This window comes from Puma concolor, chromosome A3, assembly GCF_028749965.1.
Source record: "Puma concolor isolate L17-30 chromosome A3, mPumCon1.1.hap2, whole genome shotgun sequence".
Taxonomy (NCBI): Eukaryota; Metazoa; Chordata; class Mammalia; order Carnivora; family Felidae; genus Puma; species Puma concolor.
The window spans coordinates 108,190,830-108,213,617 of NC_141669.1; the positions used below are offsets into that span (position 1 = coordinate 108,190,830).

The 22,788-nt window shown below is 37.1% G+C and overlaps 1 long non-coding RNA gene across 1 annotated transcript in view; it reads right to left on the minus strand.

Annotated features, from left to right (window-relative positions):
- LOC147582645 (uncharacterized) overlaps window positions 1-22,788 on the minus strand; it is a 495,094-nt gene that overhangs the window by 331,968 nt on the left and 140,338 nt on the right. The window contains exon 2 of the long non-coding RNA XR_015248765.1: window positions 8,462-8,598. This is a non-coding gene — a long non-coding RNA (uncharacterized LOC147582645). The remainder of the gene's footprint in view (window positions 1-8,461; window positions 8,599-22,788) is intronic.

Below are 22,788 nucleotides of genomic sequence, written 5' to 3' on the forward strand. Positions count from 1 at the left end.
TTAATTTTTTTTCCAACGTTTATTTATTTTTAGGACAGAGAGAGAGCATGAACGGGGGAGGGGCAGAGAGAGAGGGAGACACAGAATCGGAAACAGGCTCCAGGCTCTGAGCCATCAGCCCAGGGCCTGACGCGGGGCTCGAACTTCCGGACCGCGAGATCGTGACCTGGCTGAAGTCGGACGCTTAACCGACTGCGCCACCCAGGCGCCCCCAAAATCATTTTTAAAAGGAGGCATAAATCTCAAAAACTGCACTAAAGTCATCTTCCCCCCCGCCCCCGGCATTATGGAGATATAGTTGACATATAACATTGTGTTAGTTTAAGGTATATGACATAATGTGATATATGTATCTATTGTGAAAGGATTACCACAATAAGGTTAGATGACATGTATCATCTCACAGTTATTTCATCTTTTTTTCAGAGAGAGGGAGGGTACAAGTGAGTGAGGGGCAGAGAGAGAGAGAGAGAAAGAATCCCAGGAGGGGCAGAGGGAGAGAGAGAGAGAGAGAGAGAGAGAGAGAGAGAGAGAGAAGCAGGGCTCACCCTAAGTGGGGCTCATGTTTTACCCCAAAATGGGGCTCTTGTTTTACCCAATGTGGGGCACAAGCTCACCCAAAGGGCTGCTTGAGCTCACTCTAAGCAGGGCTTGAGCTCACCGGATGTGGGACTCAACTCACAAACCATGAGATCATGACCTGAGCTGAAGTCAGATGCTTTACGACTAAGCCACCCAGGCTCCCACACAGTTACCTTTTTTATTGTATGTATATAGTAAGAAGTTTTAAGATCTATTGTCTCAGCAACTCTCAAGTATATAATACAGTATTATTAACTACAGTCACCATGCTGTACAGATCTCCAGAATTTAATCATCTTATAACTAAACGTTTGTACACTTTGACCCTCACCCATTTCTCCCACACCCCTGTCCCTGGCAATGACCAACCTCCTATGTGTTTCCACGAGTTTGGTATTTTTTTCAGATTCCACATATGAGTGAGATCATAGAGCATCTGTCTTTCTCGGACTTATTTCATTTAGCATAATACCTTGAAAGTTCACCCATGTTGTAGCAAATGGCAGGATTTCCTTCTTCTTTAGGCTGAAAAATACTTCATTTTAGATAGATAAATAACAAATTCTTTATCCATTCATTCATCATGGACATTTAGGTTATTTCCATGTCTTGGCCATTGTAAATAATGCTGCAACGAACATGGGAATATATCTTTAACATAGTATTATTCCTTAGGATATATACCCAGAAGGGGATTGCTGAATCATATGGTAATTCTATTTTTAATTTTTTGAGAAACCTCCATACTGTTTTTCATAGTGGCTGCACCAGTTTGCATTCCCACTAACAGTGCACAAAGGTACCCTTTTCGCCATTTCCTCACCAGCATTTGTTATCACTTGCCTTTTTGATACTAGACATTGTAACAGGTATAAAGTGGTATTTTACTGTGGCTTTGATCTCCGTTTCCCAGATGATTAGTAATGTTGAATATCTTTTCATGTACCTGTTGACTTGTATGTCTTCTTTGGAAAAATGTCTGTTCAGGCCCTTTGCCCATTTTTAAATTGGATTATTTGAATTTTATTTTTGTTTTGTTTTTGCTACGAGTTGTATGACTTCTTCATGTATATTAGACATTAACCCCTTATCAGATACATGATTTCCAAATATATTCTCCCAATCTGTAGGCTGCCTTTTCATTATGTTGATTATTTCTTTTCCTGTACAGCTTTTTAGTTTGACATAGTCCCTCTTGCTGATTTTTGCTTTTGTTGTTTGTGCATTTGGTATCATAGTAATAAGTCATTTCCAAGACCAATGTCAAGGAGTTTCTTCCCACGTTTTTTTCTAGGAGTTTTATGGTATATCAGGTCTTATGTTTAAGTCTTTGATCTGTTTGGAGTTAATTTTATAAGTGGTGTAAAACAGGGGTCCAATTTTATTGTTCTGCATGTGTTTATCCAGTTTTCCCAGTACCATCTGTAGAAGAAATTATCTTTCCCTGTTGGTGTTTTTATCTCCCTTGTTAAATGTTAGTTGACCATATATGTGGGGGTTTAATTCTGGGTTCTCCATTCTGTTCCACTGATCTATGTATTTATTTTTATGCCAATGCCATACTATCTTGCCCATCAACAGATGAATGGACAAATAAGATGTAGTATATATCTTCTACCACTATATTTATATACTATATATTATTGGAATATTATTCTGCCATGAGAAAGAAGGGCATCTGGTCATTTGCAACAACATGGATGGACCTTGAGGACATTATGCTAAGTGAGATAAGCCAGGCAGATAAAGACAAATACCATATTGTATCACTCATATGCAGAATCTAAAAGCCAAACTCATAGAAATAAAGAGTAAAATGGTGGTTATCAGGGGATGAAGCCTGGGGGAATAGCATACATGCTGTTTAAGGGTATAAACTTACAATGAGTAGTAAATAAGCCTTGGGAGTCTAATGCAAAATATAGTAAATATAGACAATATTGTATTATCATCATAAAGCTTACTAAGATACCAGAACTTTACTATTCCAACCACGAAAAAGAAATGATAATTATGTAACATGATAGAGGTGCTAATTATCACTTCAATGGCAATCATATCACAACATATAAATGTATCAAATTAACATGTTGTATACCTTAAATCTGCATGACATATGTCAAATATATTTCCATTAAAATATTAAAAAAATGTGTAATTAAAAACAATAATAAGTAAATTTAAATAGTCAATAGTTTATTCAAAAATATTTGTTAAGAGCTATTATAGACTGAACTTTTTTATCCCTCCAAAATTGATATATTGGAGCATTAACCCCTAACATGATGACATTTAGTGATGGGGCCCCTGAGAGGTGAAAAGGGTCAGATAAGATCAGGTGGGGCCCTGGTCTCATGAGATTGGTACTGTTATTAAAAAGACACCAGAGAGCTTATCTTTCTGCACCAGCACAGAGAGGAGGTCAGATGTGCACACAGGGATACGGCACCTGCCTACAAACCAAGAGAAGAGGACTCAGCATGAAACCTACCTTGCTGGCCCCTTAATCTTGGGACTTCCCAACCTCCAGAACTGAGAAATGAATTTCTGTTAAGACACCCAGTCTATCATATTTTGTTATGGCAGCGTAAGCTGACTAACACAAGAACCTACTATTTTCTAGGCATTGCAATAGATAGTGAGGCACTAATAAACAAGTAATATACACAAGTCCTTACTCTCACAGAATGTGTATAGAATGTTGCTTGAAGTCATGAATGTGGATGAGATCACCTACAAAGAAATTTTCTATAAGGAAGCAAAGCAGGCAAATAGATCAGAGGAGAAAAAGGAGGGAGGAGAGGAAAGCAGTGAAGTAGAAAGGGAAGACAGATGAAGAGAAAAGAAGGCCTCACTAAGACTCCAAAGTTTAAAGTTCAAGCACATAAACAAGAACCAGAAAAGGCTTGGTCCATGGCTAGGACTATGATGTCAGGGGATGTTAACTAGAAAAAAGGTGAGAATGGACAATTAGAGCAACTGCTAATGTGAGATAAAGTAACTGGAAGGCAGAAAGTGTTCTTTGCTTGGGCCATTGGAGGTTCTCATTAGTCTTGACAAAAGCAATTCCAGTGGAGCTTGAGAATGGGCCTCAGATCAAAGTGAATTTAGGAATAAAAGGACAGGGAAGAAGTGGAGACAGAGTGGCCACATTTCCTTTTTGAGAAATATTGAGGGGAAGGAAAACAGGAAATGGGGGGCAGTGTAATGTGAGATGGAAGAGCTACAAAGGAAAGTGATTGGAGGGAGATATTTAACATCTTTTATTTGTAAGATGTAATCATGTTTGTATGCAAAAGGGAAAAATCTAACAAAGGGGGAACTTGGCAACGCATAAATGAAAGGAAATAATTTAAAGGATGAAGTCTGTAAGTAAACAAAATCAGAAAGGTAACACATACCTTTGATAGGAGCTAGAGAATTTAAAAATATATAGATATTAATAGAAAGGAAGATCATGGAGACAGATGTAAGCAAGGCTGTAGGTTTGGTAGACAGAGTAAGAGGGGGTTTCCAACTAGTGGCTTTTATTTTCCCAACAAAGTATAGCAATTTAACATCTATTTTCATGCTTTCCTACTCCCAACTTGCTTGAATATAAACCACTTAGTCATTCATCAGCAACCAAAGTATCATAATTTAGTATTGTTATAGCTTCAAAGAGAAAGAATAAGTTAATATTTAACTTTTCAATATCCAAAAGTTGCTCCTGAAGCCCGTATGAGAAAAAAAAAATTATACACTTGAAACTCAAAGCTTGTATTTTGAAGATACAGATTAAAAAAAAAAAAAAAAAGGAGCAGGAGGAGGGGGGGTAAGATGGCTGAAAATGAAAAAGGAAAGTTCTGAAGGAAGCAAGATGAAGACTTTATACTATAATCGTGGCACACTGGAAAGACAGCAGAGGAATGCTCCAGTTCACTCCCAGGATGAAACTAGATGACAGTGCCCTGGGCCACGAGGGACAAGAGAAAACAGGAAGAAGGAATGTCTTTGGGGTGGGTCACTAGACACTGGGACAGAGAACAAGACCCGGTGGGTAGAGGGAGGGAGGGGCATATAAATGTGAGCCTAGAATTTTACTGATACTGCAGAAGCTCGAAGTTCTGCCCAATGTGTGCCAATGTGTGAAGAGAAGCCTCTTCCCTAAGCGCTGGATTTGATGCGAGTTTGGAGATGTGTCTCAAAATGACTTCCCAGGAAAGCTTCAGAAGGCAATCAGAACATGCCATTCTAAAGTATGTCATTTTGGCATGAGAATTATTTTGAGGTGAAGGCAACTGAAAAACAGCAGAAAGAGGAAAGCTCTCTATCCTTCCACTTTCTGCCTAAAGGCAGGGCACAGATTCCCCTTTCTAGAAGTATCTCTCCTCCCCCATACCAGGAAGAGGAGGTCAATTCCTATGGAGTTAGAGACAGCACCAATTTGAATCTCATTAGCAAACCTTACTGAAATAACCCTTATCTTCCATTAATTTCCCTCATATATTTATTTCATTACAAGTTACCACTCCTAGAAGCCCAACCCTTTTTCTTTTGTACTGTCGCTTCTCCACAGATTTGTCACTCTTCTTTCAAATGGTATATAAGCTCTTGAGTTTAACTGCCTCTTTAGGTTTTTCATTTTCTTTTCTGCGAGAATCCCATCCATATGTAAAATTAAGATATTAACTTCAAATACAATTTGTATGCTTTTTCCCTTGTTAATCTGTCTTTTGTCAGTTTAATTTACACAGCCCTAGGTATTGAAACTAAAAGGAAGAAGGATAAAATTTTTTCCCTACCTTGCACTTGAAATTCATGTGTTTATCAAAGAAAAGCAGAAAGAAGGCCAGATGTGAAGCATGCCTGGTAAGTCTCTTAAAAGAAGGTGGATAAAAAGTAGTCAGAGAAATACTGGGAGGACTTTGGGGACACTCAGTCATTCAGGCTACTGAGGGAGTGGGAGAATTATGAAGGTGAATAATCAACCATCCAATTGAGGCAAAGAGGAAAAGGCCCCAATAGCCTAAGTAGCAACTGACTTAGATGTTGCATGTTGAAAAATGCAAATGTCTTAATGAGAGCCCCACACTTTTTCCAGATGCGTGGGCATTTGTTAGCTAAAATCTTTAACTAGAACTTGATCATATGATAAGAGCAATTCAGCAGGGCACAGCACATTTCCACTCCTCACCTGGAAAAGTAAATGAACTTCTGGCTAAAAGTTGTCAAGGAAGAAATAGACAGTAAAATCCTTCAAAGAGTTAGAATTGAACTCTTGAATTTCTTCATATGTACATCCTTGTAGAAGATTTATTTCATAACCCAATGAAAACAAGGTAATTTTCTTTCTATTTCTGTTTACCTTTGGTGCACTTGGCATTTGACTAGACATTTCTGGATACTGAATCACAGCTTTTCAGGGATTTGATGTTAACCACTAAAGGGCTAAGAAATGGTAAGCTAATTACAACTATGCTCCTTAATTCTGGTATTATGCCACAGACAAAGAAGGTAAAAGGAAAAATAAAATCTAACTAAGTAATTGTCCAATGAATTCTTTTTAAAGAAAAGACACAATGTATATATTCTGTATGCACAAACTTAAGTAACTTTTTAAACTTCAATTATTTTCTAACTTTATTTTGATAAGAAAGCTCTTTGAGATAGATGAAATATTTTCTAAATAAATATCCTCACCTTTTTCTTAAACTTTAGAGTAATTTTAGTTATCCTAAACTGTTGTTTATTAGAAAATTAACCTCCTTAATTGCTGATTTGAGCTCTAAGTTATGAAATATGGAAGATGAAATTTTGAGAGAGCCAAAATTTTGTAGGGAAGGAAATTATAACACAGAGATCTTATTTGGTAAAGCATTTCAACTGCCTTTCCTTGAAAATAATCCCTCCCTTTCTGAATTATCTCTTCCATTTAGATGGACTTCCCACTTAAATATAGCTAAGACTATTCTATTTGTGATTCTGGGTCAGTTGTCGAAAGTATCTGGTTTGGGAAATTTTGACTACATTCTTCTGGAAAGAAAGAAGCTGGGGGTCCAGAATGGAGAGAAAAGCATTGCTTGTTTATTTATTTGCAAATCTCCCTTGCTTGTTGAGTTATAAAGGGACAATCATTGCCAGCCTTACGGTCTGTCACTTCAGTTGTTTAGAGAGCCTTACATAGGTTCCCAGGACAAGACTTCCAACAACCTGAGACAAAAACCTTCCTCTCTTTCTAGATGAAGTTTGCAAGATGATCAAGAATATATTACATTTATCCCAAGAGCAAAACCACTACATTATTGCAGTCTGTGGTGAGAAACCAGGTATCCAGCTACAAAGGTGTAGCCATGAATCTTTAATAAAAACAAAATATTAAAAATGGAATAACGAAAACAGAAAACAGGGCTTGTTCACTGAAATACAGTGATCTTTACAAAGCCACCCCTTCATCTGGCAGGCACTCATCTAGTTTGGAACAAGAGTAACAAAGTGAAAGTAATTTGTTTAAAAAAATCACTATGAACCATATGGATGCTTTGCCAAAAAATAAAAAAAAAAAAAAGTTTTCAGGATTATCACAGACTATGCTCTTAATATTAAGAATATTTACATTTACATTGACCTGAGTATGAGAGAATTGAGTTCCAACTGCCTTATGGTTCCTGCAACAATTCCAGAAAGATTTATTGAATACCTACTTGGGAAGAAACCCAATACCAGGTGTTATAACAAACATCAGAACATATTATGTTCTAATGTATTGTCAGGGGCTAATAACTAAAGCACATGAAATGCAACCACTTTTAGACTGCGATATGAGTGCAAATGTGAGAGGGATTCTTTTAGGTTTTGACTTCAGGAAGGGTGATCCCTGGGCAGACACAGGCACTAAAATCTTCCAAATAAAGAAAATGACCAGGGCCAAAGGGTGGAAAAGGCAAGGGAGAATTTACTGGGTGGCCAGAGAGAAGAGTTCCTAAGGAGAGTTATGGACATTGAGGCTGACAAGTCAGGAAAGGTCTAACGGAGGACTGAGTGGCTCACCAAGGAATTTAAGGCTTATTTTTAACTGCACTACTTCTCAGCACCTCTAACATGCTAATATGCATTGTGACTCCCTAAAAAAGAATATAGTATGCCATAATCTGAAATTTTTTACTCATGAAAATTTGTGTATGAGATGTAAAGAGACCCTTGCCCATTCATGACGTACACTTAGAAAAACCCTATTTTGGGGAATTTGAAACTACTTCATAATGAATGTGATAGCATTAATATTTATTAACAGAATCAGAATAGCGTAAAAGGTATTTGGCTTTATACTTATTATGGATGATATAAAAATGACTAAATCCTAAATTGGAAGATAATTTAAAGTCCATCTGGTGCTCAGAGGTTTGAATGGTCTCATAATAAACAAACCAAAAGCCACATTATTTCATTGTCTAGCCTCTGGTGACAGGAACTCAACCAAAGGAACCCATTCATTTTCAGAGTTTATTGTTTTGAGCCCAAATCTGTTTTCCTGAACTTGCTAGGTCCTTCTTTAGGGGCAATCACTAAAAGCCCAAACCTTCTCCTCCCCTGGAGCCCTTTATGTAGTTTGAAACAATTACTTTATGTCCCCTCTGTGTCTCTTTTCCTAGTTCTTTCCATTGTTCATCACATGGCACAGCTCCTATGCCCTCACCAGCATAGCTATTCCTGCCTGGATACTCCAGGTTGTCTGACACGCATCCCTCCCAGTGTGGCCTGAGCTAAGATTTAAACTCCAAATTCTGAACATTCTGCATCTATTACCACAGACAGAAGCCACTGGGGTTAACTTGAATTTAATATGAAGCTATGATCCATTAAATTACTTAAATAATTTTCTAAATAAACGTCTACTCACCCCAACTTCTTCCTATGTTGCCGACTTTCAGGACCTTGTTAAAGTGTATCTTTTACCACTTGCGTATCCTTCTTTTTCTGCAATAATCTTTTTTATCTCGAGTCTACCAGGTTGTCTTCAGCAGTCTTCACCTGAGACTGGATAAAATATCAGATAGGAAAGACTAACTCAAAACCTTGCAATGGGAATCAGATATTCCTGTTCAAGATGCAGTTAATCCAGGGATTACTCAAATGTTATTTATCTACCAAAAGGAATCACCTAGCCTACGTGAATTGTAAGAAACTAAGGTTCACTCAAATCTACTTATACTACTTCTGCCCCATTGGGCCAAGAAAAGAAAGATAAAGGCTATAACATAGCTAGTCAAAGCTCTATCTGGTTGGCTCCTCACTCGATACCACTCAGCTTTCAATAGGACTCAGAATTTTGCCTTTTCCTCTCTGAAAATGGGCACACCACATCTATCTGTCGAATTCTAACTTTTCTCTTATTCTCCATGATTTGGCGAAATTACTGACAGTGTTTCTGCCATCCTGCCTCCATGTTCTCTTAATATCATGGGTCTCTTTTCACCTGTAGCAACCATATCTTTATTCTTACCCTGAATGACAATGTTTTCTTTGTGATGGAGCAGGAAATGTTAGTTGAGCATCATCTTTAAAACCAGTATTACTAGGGTGCCTGGCTGGCTCAGTCAGCAGAACATACGACTCTTGATCCTTAGGGTTGTAAATTCGAGCCCCAGACTGGGTGTAGAGATTACTTTAAAAAAATAAAATCTTTTATTTATTTTATTTTTTTAAATTTTTTTAAATTTTTTTTTTCAACGTTTATTTATTTTTGGGACAGAGAGAGACAGAGCATGAACGGGGGAGGGGCAGAGAGAGAGGGAGACACAGAATCGGAAACAGGCTCCAGGCTCCGAGCCATCAGCCCAGAGCCATCAGCCCAGAGCCTGACGCGGGGCTCGAACTCCCGGACCGCGAGATCGTGACCTGGCTGAAGTCGGACGCTTAACCGACTGCGCCACCCAGGCGCCCCTAAAATCTTTTAAATGAGTAAGTAAGTAAGTAAGTAAGTAAATCTAATACTAATTACACCAAAGGAAAAGAAAGATGCATTCCCTTATCTGTCTTGCTCTGAAGCAGGGTTTCTCAATCTCAGTACATTTTGAATCAGGTCATTCTTTTTGGAGAGATGTCCTGTGCAAAGTAATATTTCTGGTCTTTACCTACTAGATACCAGTAGCTACACTCCTCCCCTAAGTAGTGACATTCAAAAATGTCTCCAAACATTCCCAAATGTCCTATAAGTCAGGGGGAATGGGAGTATCCTGGTTAAGAACTAGAGATCTGGGGGCACCTGGGTGGCTCAGTCGGTTGAGCTTCCAACTTCAGCTCAGGTCATGATCTCACACTTTGTGGGTTCGAGCCCCACGTCAGGCTCTGTGCTCACTGCTTACTCAGAGCCTGGAGCCTGCTTCAGGTTCTGTGTCTCCTTCTCTCTCTGCCCCTCCCCTACTCACACTTTGTCTCACTCTGTTTCTCAAAAATAAATAAATGTATAATTTTTTTTTTAAAAAAAGAACTACAAATCTGATAAAAAACAGTTTGAAAAGAATAACCTTTTTGTCTAAGGTTTTTATTTCTAATATGTACTCTTTTTATTTGGTTCCATTAAAACTAATTCAGTCAATGAACAGCATAAAATTAAACTAGAAAAAATGCCTAGAATTCATAATTTAAAAAAAAAAAACTGTTTATGGCCTTAGAAGGTAAGTGTTACAAAATTCAGATAACAAAACTAAGGGCATCAATCATTCCTTAATCCATGAGGGCTACTATAACAAATACCATACAATAAACATTTATTTCTCACAGTTCTGGGGGCTATGAAACCCAAGATCAAGGTGTCAGTTGATTGGTTCTTAATGAGAACCTCTTTCTCCTCTGCAGACAGACACCCTCTTGCTGTTTCCTCTGATGGCAGAGAGACTATCTCTCCCATATCTCTTCTTACAAGGGCACTAATCCCATTCACGAGAGCTCTACCATAATGATGTAATCACCTCTCAGGGCCCCACCTCCAAATACCATTACATCAGGATTAGGGCTTCTACATATGAATTCTGGAAGGGGATGCAAACATTTAGCCCATGGCAAATAGTAACTACAAGAATCATGACTATGAAAGGATTAAAATGTATTTTTCCTGATATATATTTAAGCTTCACATATGACTTTCAAAGGTTACATAAATCTGCAAAATGATTGGTTAAATTTCTCTATCCCTGTCACATTTATACTACCAGCTTTGGCCCTCTTCCTCCCTTTCAATCTCAAAGCCTTTTTGTCATTCTTTATTTCTCTTTCCAGTACCATTTAATAAAGGACAATGCATATCCATGGATACAAAATGTCCCAAGGACACCAACAAGAAAAAGAATACAAGAGAAATAGCAGCACAACCAATCCCTTTCCCTGGGGACAGTTTGCTGGAGTATCTATTGCCCCCTAGTGGTAAGATAACCTATTGCATTCTGCTTTTACTTTGGACTTCTACTTTGAGTGGCTAGGACTTATTTTCAAGGCTGTTTTATATCAACTCTGTCAAGAAGCCAGCAGGAGGATGTCATCTATTTTTTTCCCCAAGAAAAAGATCAGGCCAGAGTGAAGTGAGGCATTGCTTATTTTGGCAAATGGTTGCACTGATTTTCCACATTTCAAAAAGTGACATGTTTGACATGTTTTATCTTTGAATCAAGAATAAGGTTAAGGTCAAGTGTTGATCCAGTGTCTGTGTTCTCATTTTTTAATTACAAAATTAAAATTAAAAATGCACTGACAAGAACAGACAGTACATTTCACAGGTCTCGTTAGGTCAACTTTATTCTCTTTCTTTAAAAACATTCTAATAAATTAGAAAAAAGAATCAAGGGCCATTGTTCCAATTGTGGTAAAACTGAGCCTACCAAATATTAGATCAGTAAAAAATCCTTTATGAGCTAACAGCAAATTGACCCTTCTGCTATTGTGCTATCATGGATTCTGCTCATGAAACAGAATTTGACATCTGTATTGTGGTAGGTTAATGTGGGAGAAAAAAATATTTGCTTTGTAAAATTTTAATTTTTATGCTTCTAGTCATTTTAATATAAACTTGGCAAAGGAAAGGAAATTAAAAAATCAGAGAAAAGAACATAGCTAAATTAAATATATTGGTCTGGGTCAGTGAGAGTTTCAGTGCCTGCCAAAATTGATTTTTAGCAACATGCAGCATTTTCAGTGAGGAGAGGGTGGTGTTAGTTAATGGATTTAGCATCATTTTAAATTTTATTCCAGACAGCTCTGAGTCTTGGAGCAATATTTTGATTCCTTGTGTTTCAACACATTGATCTATAAAATAAATGCATCAACTTTAAGTCTATTACGTCCAAGGCTGTGTGTTCGGCCCTGGGAAATAATCTCAACAACCACCCCTCCCGTCAGAAATATAACAAAGGCACTCATAATAAATTAAGGCCTTCTTTTCAGGAAATAAGTTCTTCTTCAAAACAAATATATTCCATTGGGAGGTGGCCTAAGAGGTGAACTTTGCATTAACCTAAAAAATTTAATTCACTATAATTCTAGATTAGTAAAGAAGCACTTTGGCAACATGGAAAGAAAGACAGTGTACAAATCCGAATAATGAATATGATTATGAATCAGATCAGAACTATACAAACATGCCCCTTTCACAAAGGCAGAGTTTTGATGTATCAATCCCCAGATCCTTTTGCAAGAGGCTAATTTAATGAATACCGACACCAGAAGCCTCTGATTGCATGTGCATGAGACCTTGTTCTCCAAATCCCTTAAATAAATGTCACACCCTTGCACATGTGTTGGCTGGCTTCGAGGCACCAAGCTCTATTACATTTCAAGGTGCAATGATAGTGCCACCCTGCAAGGTGCACTGGAACTGCTATGAACCACTTGTCTCATCCTAGTTCAGGGGTTTAAAGGAAAATCAGGGAGCATTAAAGCAGATGTGACTCAATCCTCTGATATCTAGGGTCTAGGGGTGGAGCAACAATGCTCTGGAGAATTCCTTTCTTTAACTTTTATGGGTCTGGAAGTACTCTTTATAAGCACATTTCCCACTCCAAGGCAGAGGCAGTTCATATACTAACAGTGGTTCTATTCAGTCTTCTGTCTTCCATTCTATATCTTCTGGTGTATTTAAGTTGTAGGAGAAACAGCACCAAGAGATAGAGATTACAAATGATGAGATCCAGGGGTGGAGTCTTAAAGAAAGCTCTAAGGAAATGAATATACCTGGAGACTCTAAAGACCGTCTGCCTTTAAACAGCAACTTATGCAGTAATGGGGCTGTTGAGTTCAGGGGACTAATTTGACATCTGTATGGTTATCAAGCAAGAACTAAGTCCATTTTTGGTACCACTTTTTGCACAAACTGGTCCAAAATAAATAACCAGCACAGCTGTGGTGCAGAAAAACCTCCTGTGTAAATTATTTTCATGTGTGTGGCTTTTTAAAATGAATTTCCATCAATCTTTCCATGAGTTTTGGTCCACATTAGTCCTGACTATAACTGTATTTTTCCAAACAGTTAACAGAGGTGACTATCTATCAGGGACCATCTCTATTATGTCTTTTTTTTTTTTTTTTATCATTGTTGATGTTTTATTTTGTTTTAAGATTGGGCTTGAGGTTGGCCACATATTTACTCAATACTCTTAGTATGCTACAGAAGCTGATTTGGTTTGAGGCAATGCAAGTGATTAAGTTTGGGTAGCTTCCCACCTCTCCCACTCTATCTCCCTCTACCTCCCCTTCCGAACACTCAGAATTCTTGGCTTTACTATTTATAGTTGCAGGGCAGCTCTTGCTTCTCCCACCCACCACTGCTCCAATTTGAAACACATGCAGGGAAAGAGAGGAAGGGGAGTTTGTGGGAGGAGAGGTGGAAGAACCACACCCATTGTGAAGCCACCATCTCATCCTGTTTGCATGTGGTCAAACATCCAGAAAGAGAGTTTGCTACGGCTCATTTCAGTACATCCATGCTCACTGGTCCAAATATATGTTGGTTTCAGACTGTCTGACTCATTCTGATTTTGGCACAAATCAGTTTCTTGATCATGCTGGAGGAAAAACCAATAAAGAGAAATGCCTCAAGTCAGACCCTCTCATGCTTGACAAGAAAGAGAAGAGGAAGAATAAAACCTTCTTATCATTTTCTCAGGAGTTATCACATTCTAAAAGTCCTGCACCTGGCCCTATGAAAACTCAATTCCCAAAGGTGACACCTCATACCAAATACCACACACACACACACACACACACACACACACACACACGAAAAGGGAAGAAGGTCAAGTGGTGCAGGCTTTAAAACCACTTAAACATTTTTCTGGAAGGTGAGAAGGTAAGGAATCTAAAAGAAAAAAAATCTGTAATACTATATTGGCAAACTCTCCACACTATAAACTCTATACATAGGCAATTGTTGGCTTGTGCCAATTTTGCTGAACTAAAAATGACTCGGATTAAATGCTGGATGTTTAGTGATGGAAAAGCCTATGTTCTTTCTACCTTTTAAAAGGAATCCTAATAGAGAAAAAAGGTTGCACATACTGCCTCTGTGTTGTGTACATTCAACAGTTGCTCTGACCTCCTTTATATCTTTTGTTTCCTTGAAACTTTGAGGTTTTATACCTGCATCTATCTATGACTTGTCCCTCACATAAACAAGTGGCTAGAGTCAACCATTTGTAAAAAATCAAATAACTGGTGATCATTACTGTCACTGACAGCAGGTAAAAACTAGGGAGGATGGCAATGTTTGGTGTCAAAAATGAGCAGCAGAACTTTGGAGTCAAGCAGACCTGGGTTTAAATTCTGACCCTTCCCATTTTTAGCTGTAAAAACTTGGGCCATTTTTTTAAAGAATCTTCCTAAGGCTATGTCTCCTTACCCTACAAAATAAGTATTGATAAGAGTGTGTGTGTGTGTGTGTGTGTGTACTTCACAGGAATGGTATAAAAGCTAAGTCTTATGCAGACTTACCCCCCAAAAACTAACATTTAGTTTTAAATTTGGGGAGAAAATCAATTGCAAAACTCTATACTGGTTGTGAACTGTTTTTCCAACCTTACTCTTTTAAATCAAGAAAATGGTTCTTGAATTCAATGTACTGCTTTAGCAAAGGTATAAATTTCCATAATGGGCTTCATTCTCAAAATCTGTTGTACAAAACAAAATCTAACAAATACTAATAATTACTGTATATAGCAGTCCACTTTTTAAAAGAAGACATAGTTACAAATGCAAACCAACTAATTAACCTCATCCAAGAATAAGAATAAGAAAAATAAAAATACCATGTGTATTTCTGTTTATTAGTATCTACAATTGAGACAAAGAGCCCTCCTCTGGGGTTTGGATGTGTTCCAACAGGAAGACCAGGCCAGTCCTCAAAAATGTCAAACCACAAGGGAATTTCCAAAGTTGATTGATAACAGCTGATTACACATCCTACCCATCCATGCCCTCCTCCCACCCACAGACAAAAAAAGGAAGAAAGGAAAAATAAGCACAAAATGCAAACTCTATCACTGGACACACCTTTTGTTGAGTCCACTGTGCTGTCTTCTCTTTCTCCAAGACCCATTTGCAATGTTAGGTTTCTTAATAATCCAAGCACTCCATAGATGCTAAGTCCAGGATCATGTAACATTGAAAAGCTGGGAGATTGAAATATTTTGTCTTAGGAGAAAGAAGCAAACCGAATCCTAACCTTCAAGTTAGTTTTATTTGTCTTTGAAAAGCGTTTCTTGAAATTCTACTGTAACACTTGCTCATGATTTTTAAAGTATGGTCAATAACGTATCTTCCATAGTTTTACCTGATGAGCAAAGAAAATAAAGTCCTGGGGGAAAGTTAAATTCATAGGGTCCTAGCCATTTTCATCAGTATTCAAGATTATTAAGAAAGCTTGCTGTTTTAGACTCCTTTATAAAAGCCATGGTATTTTGGCCCTGAAGTTACAGGCTCAGCCTATGATAGATATTTGATCATATTCCCGTATCTATTTCCATATTAGCAGTTTCTTTCAAAAGTAAATCAAGAGACATCTTATTGAAAGGGATGGATGGATCGCAGGATAGAAGTCAGGTATAGGCTTTGTTTTTGCTTGGTTGTTCCACATAATCAATGTGTCTTCCTTGCTTCACATATCAGCAGGTCACTGTCAGGATATACACTAATCTACATTAGGGTTCTTCAAAAGAATCCTGCAAGAACATTTGAAAATCCTTTCTTCCATAAAGGGATTTTCAGTGGAACACTTTGCCATCACATATTTAGCACACATGTGCAGAGCTGATCTGACCCTACATATCTGAATATGCCCAATGGCTCACTGCCCTCCTATGTGTGTGCTATTAGTTTGGTGTGATGTCCTATAGCACCATTTGATAAAATAATGCTTTCCAATTGCTTTTTGAAATAGACCACCAGTGATCTTCTTATCAGACTGAGAAACATTAATATTGAAGACAAGTCCAACCTGAATTATTATGGAATAGTTTCCTTACTATTTACAAATTTAAAAGCAATACCTAATCAACTGTCTTCTACTTTTTTTATTAGACATTTTATTCTATACATGTGTGCACTGTTTGACATTTTTAAAGTAACTATGTAATCATAATAATTAATATGTTATTTAAAGTATGTAAAATTGCGAATACTATCATATGATCTATGTAAGCACATATTGTATAATTAAAAATTTTTAAGTATCAGTGAGGGGTGTATATGTTGTATGTTGAAGATAATTTGGGAGAGGAAGGGTCTAATTCTTAGCTAGGTCACTTTGTGCTTATGTGATCTCTTGCAAATTATTTAAAGTGAGTGTATTTTCAGAAGACAAACTGGTGGTGGCCAGACAGGAGGTGGGGGAGCCAGTGAAATAGATAGATGGGATTAAGAGCACATTTACCTTTTTTTTTTTTTAATGTTTATTTAGTTTTGAGAGAGCGTAGACAGAGAGGGGAAGAGGATCCAAAGTGGACTTTGCACTGACAGCAGCGAGCCCAATGTGGGGCTCAAACATGTGAACCATGAAATCATGACCTGAACCGAAGTTGGATGCTCAATTGCCTGAGCCACCCAGGTGCCCCAAGAGCACATTCGTCTTGATGAGCACTGAGAAATGTACAAGACTGTTGAATAATTATATTATACACCTGAAACTAATATAACATTGTATGTTAATTATACTTCTCAATAAATAAATGAAAATGAAGTGTATTTTACTCTTTATTTGTAAAATGAGGATGGTAATGGGTAACCTCGTTATAAAGATTAGCAGAAGTCAAACACAATGCAGTTCTAGTTTTTGTTGTGCCATCAGTGGTAGACATTACTATTGCTTTTATAAACCCTAAGTGCTTATAGCTCTGACTTTCTAATAGCCATCTGCATGGGGATTAATTTTTAAACTTAATGTAAAACCTGCTAGTCCATCAATTCCAAGTCTACAGTATTAACTCTCATCAATCATTTGCCACCTTTCCTCTGCTTTGCGATTCTCCAAAGACTGCTAACAGCTAGTGAGTGATCCAGTCCATGGACATAATCAGCACCCTTGAGTATTATTTTTCTTTGACAGAAAAGCCTGTATTGTTGTCATCTGTTTTTCTGTCTGGTACATAAATAGGATAAAAGCTGCTCAATCTTGGAGAATTATCTGAATACACTCTTATCCTTCAAATTACATTAAAAACCACAAATATGAAGAGAAATACCTATCAACTGGGTTCCAAATGGCTAGCTTATAATAATATTCATTAACTGAAACTAAGTTTAACATGTGTCTTAGATTCACCCAATCAAAGTTCTGGTCGATGTCCAGAGGGCCTAGTCAATATCTATTTTTCAACAGTATTCTCCTATATGGTCACACTCTAAGGTTTATATTCATGGCTAATATTAGACTTCAACATATAGTTCAAATAAGTTAATTTGTTCTCTGAAATATATCATTCCATGAAAAGTTTAGGATAAACAATTAATTAAATAGAATAACTTGGCACATGGCTTCATTTATCTGTTGACAGATAGGCAGTTGCATGTCAAAATGAACAAATAAGCTTCACCCAATAGACAAGAGATCATGCAACAACTTAATATTTAATTAGAAAAAACAAAATTAAGCTGTTGGGTCTGGAGCTTAGACCTGCATTAACTGGGAGGAGAGAAAAATTCCAAAAACTTCATGAGAAAAAAAATTAATTGGAATGGTATAACAGGACAATGGTTATCCTTTTAAAAAAGTAATGTAAGATTGTTGACCCTACTAGACCCCTTAGAGGAAAGACCCTTAGATATGAACAAATGTAGTAACTGCATGAGTATATCAACAGACATTTTCAAAGGAGTCAAACTCTTTTAAAGGTGACAAATTACTTGTATGCTATTTTTATTTTTTATTTGCAGCATAATTATCATTTAAGCACTGCTATATCTATCTGTAGGGCAAGTTGATATTTTGCCTAATGCAACATTTCCTCTTTTTTAAAAGCTTCCTTACATATAGGAAGGAAATGCAAACAGTGCTATCAAAATCTACACTGAGACTTAGGAGGAAATTCTCATGGAAATGTGGCTACTCTTCAAGTAGTACAAAGAGAATCTGGCTCCCAGGATTGTACCCAGAATCTAAAGCAGACATTGACCCATATTTATGATTTGGAAGCTTTTTTGCTATTATGAATTTATGCTTATAATATATGCCTTCCACATTTTCTAATTACGTATATACATACACATTATATACATATACATTTTCTTCTATAATGCACTTATGAGTTTGTCTTGGTGCTTAAAAATTTTTAAATAATACCCATTACTATTATTTTATATTTAAGCAAACTCTCAATTTCCCCATGTATTAGTTGTAAGTTAAAGCCTCAGATATAACATTCCTCAACTTATGGCAGATGACAATTAATAAAGATGAAAATTATTCCAATGCTAATCATTATTTATGTGGACAAACCCCAGTATATTGCATGGGTCAACTGAGTCTTCTACACAGCAAAGTAGTATTTTCCAGAAACCACTCCAAACTCCAGTGTGCATTAAGTGTTGCCCATACAAAGCTGAAAAGTTGTTGTGTTCCTAACAGAGTGGAATTTAGGAACTCAGAAGAACCAAGTGGGTGGCCAATGTCTCTTCTGATTCTAAAATAATTGAAACAATTAATTTTCATTTGAGCTTAAGTCGTGGTCCTTCATGATCCTGGGAAAAGAAGACTAATTTGATTCTCTCATTTTACTTAGATTAGTTCAGCCCTCATCACATTAATGTGAAAAACTTCTGTGTCAGGATTGTCTTCTGCTCAATGAGACCGATTCTCCTCCAAAACACACTCATATACACACTGCCAGGATTTTCTAGCATCTGAAAGATTGCAAAAAAAAAAAAAAAAAAAAAAAAAATATCCCAGGTAGGATAAAAATGAGTAAGAGTTTGCTTAAATAAGCTCTCATTTATGACTCTCCCCACAGAGATTTGTGAGGTAAGGTGCTTGTTCTCTGTCTGGGTGGGTGTCTATTCAAAGGGGTTGGTAGTGAAAAGTTGACAGCAGATAAGCTAGACTTTAGTACAAATGTTCCAAACAAATGTTGAGGGGTGATGCTCAGAAATCCTGATTCTAGGAGAGTAGTAGCAACAATTTTGTTTAGATCAAATCTGAGACCAAGTCTCAGGAAAGAAAAGCATCCTTTAAAAGCACCCTAAAAACAGTACAACATGTACCACTGAGTGCTGTGTTCTATCCATGTTCTGTCCCAAACTCCTAACTCATATTATCAGATATAGAAAAGCGTTCTAAGTAATGAAAAGGCTAACGATGAAAACTTACATAAATGAAGTTATTTTTATTGTTATTTTTAAAATACTAGTATTAGCCAAACTTAAATAACCTAAAATTTTTCTGAGTAATTATTCTAATTTAAGTAAAAGTAGTTAGTAATTCTTCTAACATGTAAAGTGGTACCTCAAAGTATGTGAATGTGTTTGAAAATGGTTTGTTCTCCTTCTCTGTTTTATTAGCCCTGGAGCCCTATTTCATTAATTCCTTCAATTAAAAAAATAACGTAAAGCCAACCTCTTACTAGATAGTATAGGCAGAGAGATTTAAAATGACCCCTCTAAAGGATCATACCTCAAGATCATACAAAACATATATGAAAGACCCACCACTAATATCATCCTCAATGGGGAAAAACTGGGAACTTTCCCCCTAAGGTCAGGAACATGACAGGGATGTCCACTCTCAGCACTGTTATTCAACATGATATTGAAAGTCCTAGCCTCAGCAATCAGACAACACAAAGAAATAAAAGGTATCCAAATCAGCAAAGAGGAAGTGAAACTTTCACTGCTTGAAGACATGATACTCTATATGGAAAACCCAAGAGAGTCCACCAAAAAACTGCTAGAACTGATCCATAAATTCAGCAAAGTTGCAGAATATAAAATCAAAGCACAGAAATTGGTTGCATTTCTATAATGAAGCAGCAGAAAGAGAAATCAAGGAATTGTTACCATTTACGATTGCACCAAAAACTATAAAATACCCAGGAATAAACCTAGCCAAAGAAGTGAAAATCTATACATTGAAAACTACACAAAAGCTCATGAAAGAAATTGAAAAAGACACACAAGAAAATGGAAAAATATTCGATGCTCATGGATTGGAAGAACAAATACTGTTAAAATGTTGATACTACCCAAAGCAATCTACATATTCAATGCAATCCCTATCTAAATAACACCAGCATTCTTCACAGAGCTAGAACAAACACTCCTAAAATTTGTATAGAACCATAAAAGACCCCGAATAGCCAAAGAAATGTTAAAGAAGAAAGCCAAAGCTGGAGGCATCGCAATTCAGGACTTCAAGATGTATTACAAAGTGGTAATCATCAAGACAGTACAGTACTGGCACAAAAACAGATACTCAGATCAATGGAACAGAATACAGAACCCAGAAATAGACCCACAAACGTATGGCCAACTAATCTGTGACAAAGCCGGAAAAAATATCCAATGGAATAAAGACAATCTCTTCAGCAAATGGTGCTGGGAAAACTGGACCGTGGCATGCAAATGAATGAACCTGGACCAATTTCTTACACCATACACAAAAATAAACTCAAAATGGATGAAAGACCTAAATGTAAGAGAGGAAACCATCAAAATCCTAGAGGAGAAAACAGGCAAAAACCTCTTTGACCTCGGCCACAGCAACTTCTTACTCAACATGTCTCTGGAGGCAAGGGAAATAAAAGGAACTATTGGGACCTCATCAAGAAAAAAAGCTTCTGCACAGCAAAGGAAACAATGAGCAAAACTAAAAGACAACTGACAGAATGGGAATAAGATATTTCCAAATGACATATCAGATAAAGGGTTAGCATCCAAAATCTATAAAGAAGTTATCAAAGTCAACACCCAAAAAACAAATAATCCAGTGAAGAAATGGGCAAAAGACATGAATAGACACTTCTCCAAAGAAGACATCCAGATGGCCACCCGACACATGAAAAAATGCTCAACATCACTCATCATCAGGGAAATAAAAATCAAAACCACAATGAGATACCACCTCACACCTGTCAGAATGGCTAACATTAACAACTCAGGCAATGACAGATGTTGGCCAGGATGTGGAGAAAGAGGAACCCTTTTGCACTGCTGGTGGGAATGCAAAAGTGGTGCAGCCACTCTGGAAAACAGTGTGGAGGTTCCTCAAAAAATTAAAAATAGAACTACCCTACTATCCAGCAATTGCACTACTAGGCATTTATCCAAGGGATACAGATGTGCTGTTTTGAAGGGACACATGCACCCCCATGTTTATACCAGCACTATCAACAATAGCCAAAGTATGGAAAGAGCCCAAATGTCCATCGAATGATGAATGGATAAAGAAGATGTGGTATGTGTACACAATGGAGTATTACTCTGCAATAAAAAAGAATGAAATCTTGCCATTTACAACAACGTGGATGGAACTAGAGTGCATTATGCTAAGCAAAATTAGTCAGAGAAAGACAAATATCATATGACTTTATTCATGTGGAATTTAAGATATAAAACAGATGAACATAAGGGAATGGAAGCAAAAACAATATAAAAAGAGGGAGAGAGACAAAACACAAAAGACCCTTAAATACAGAGAACAAACTGAGGGTTGCTGGAGGGGCCATGGGTGGGGGGATGGGCTAAATGGGCAAAGAGCATTAAGGAGGACACTTGGGATGAGCACTGGGTGTTATATCTAGGGAATGAATCACTGGATTGTACTCCTGAAATCATTATTGCACTATACGCTAACTAAGTTGGATATAAATCAAAAAGTAAATACATACATACATACATAAAATGATCCCTCTAGACTTCTCTTTTGTATTCTTAGTTAGTTCATGGTAATTTAAAATCTTTCAAAGCCTGATTGTCACACATTTAAAATAAGAATTATCTGAATGTATGAGGTTGGTTACACCTTCAAAATAGAACAGTAGAGTCTGAGTCATGGAGTGAAAGTAAGCACAAATCAAGATTTTGGCCCTTTGGCTTTAATCCTTAAGCCTATTCCACTTTTGTACATCAACATTTTAAAAACCCATCAACCAACCTACAAGTATCTGAGATAGTCCTACAATGTTATGCATTCATGCATTTATTCAGTAAATATTTGTAAAACACCTACTATAATCTTGATACTAGTTAGACAATGGGATTTTAAAAGGGAATACGTGTTTAAAGTGTGTGTGTGTAGAATGGCAGGGTAAGTGTGACAAGTACATGTCCAGATGCATTTCAGGGACTCAACAAAAGTAGCTACAATTCTCTGAATTAACTATGTCAAGGTGTCGTTAAAAACCACCTATGACACAAATGAGGTTGTATATTCTCAGTGATGCTCACTCCTTCATCTCTCATTTACCACTCACCCAACTGGGGAGGAGTGTGGGGGACAAGTGATATAGAAACGACTTTTTTATTATTTATATTGACTCATAAACGAGACAAGAGAACAAGGGCAAGAACAGCAAGGCCCAGCCCTTCTAAATAACATTATGGGAGTTGGCTTTCCACTTGGCGTACCCTAAGTGAACTGTTCATGGGTAAATTCTGAGACCTGATCTCTCCTCAACCTTAATCTCTGAAAAGCAATCAGTCCTGTTTCTACATGAGACACTGGACTGGAGAATAAAATACCAGCACATCTTTGGCAGG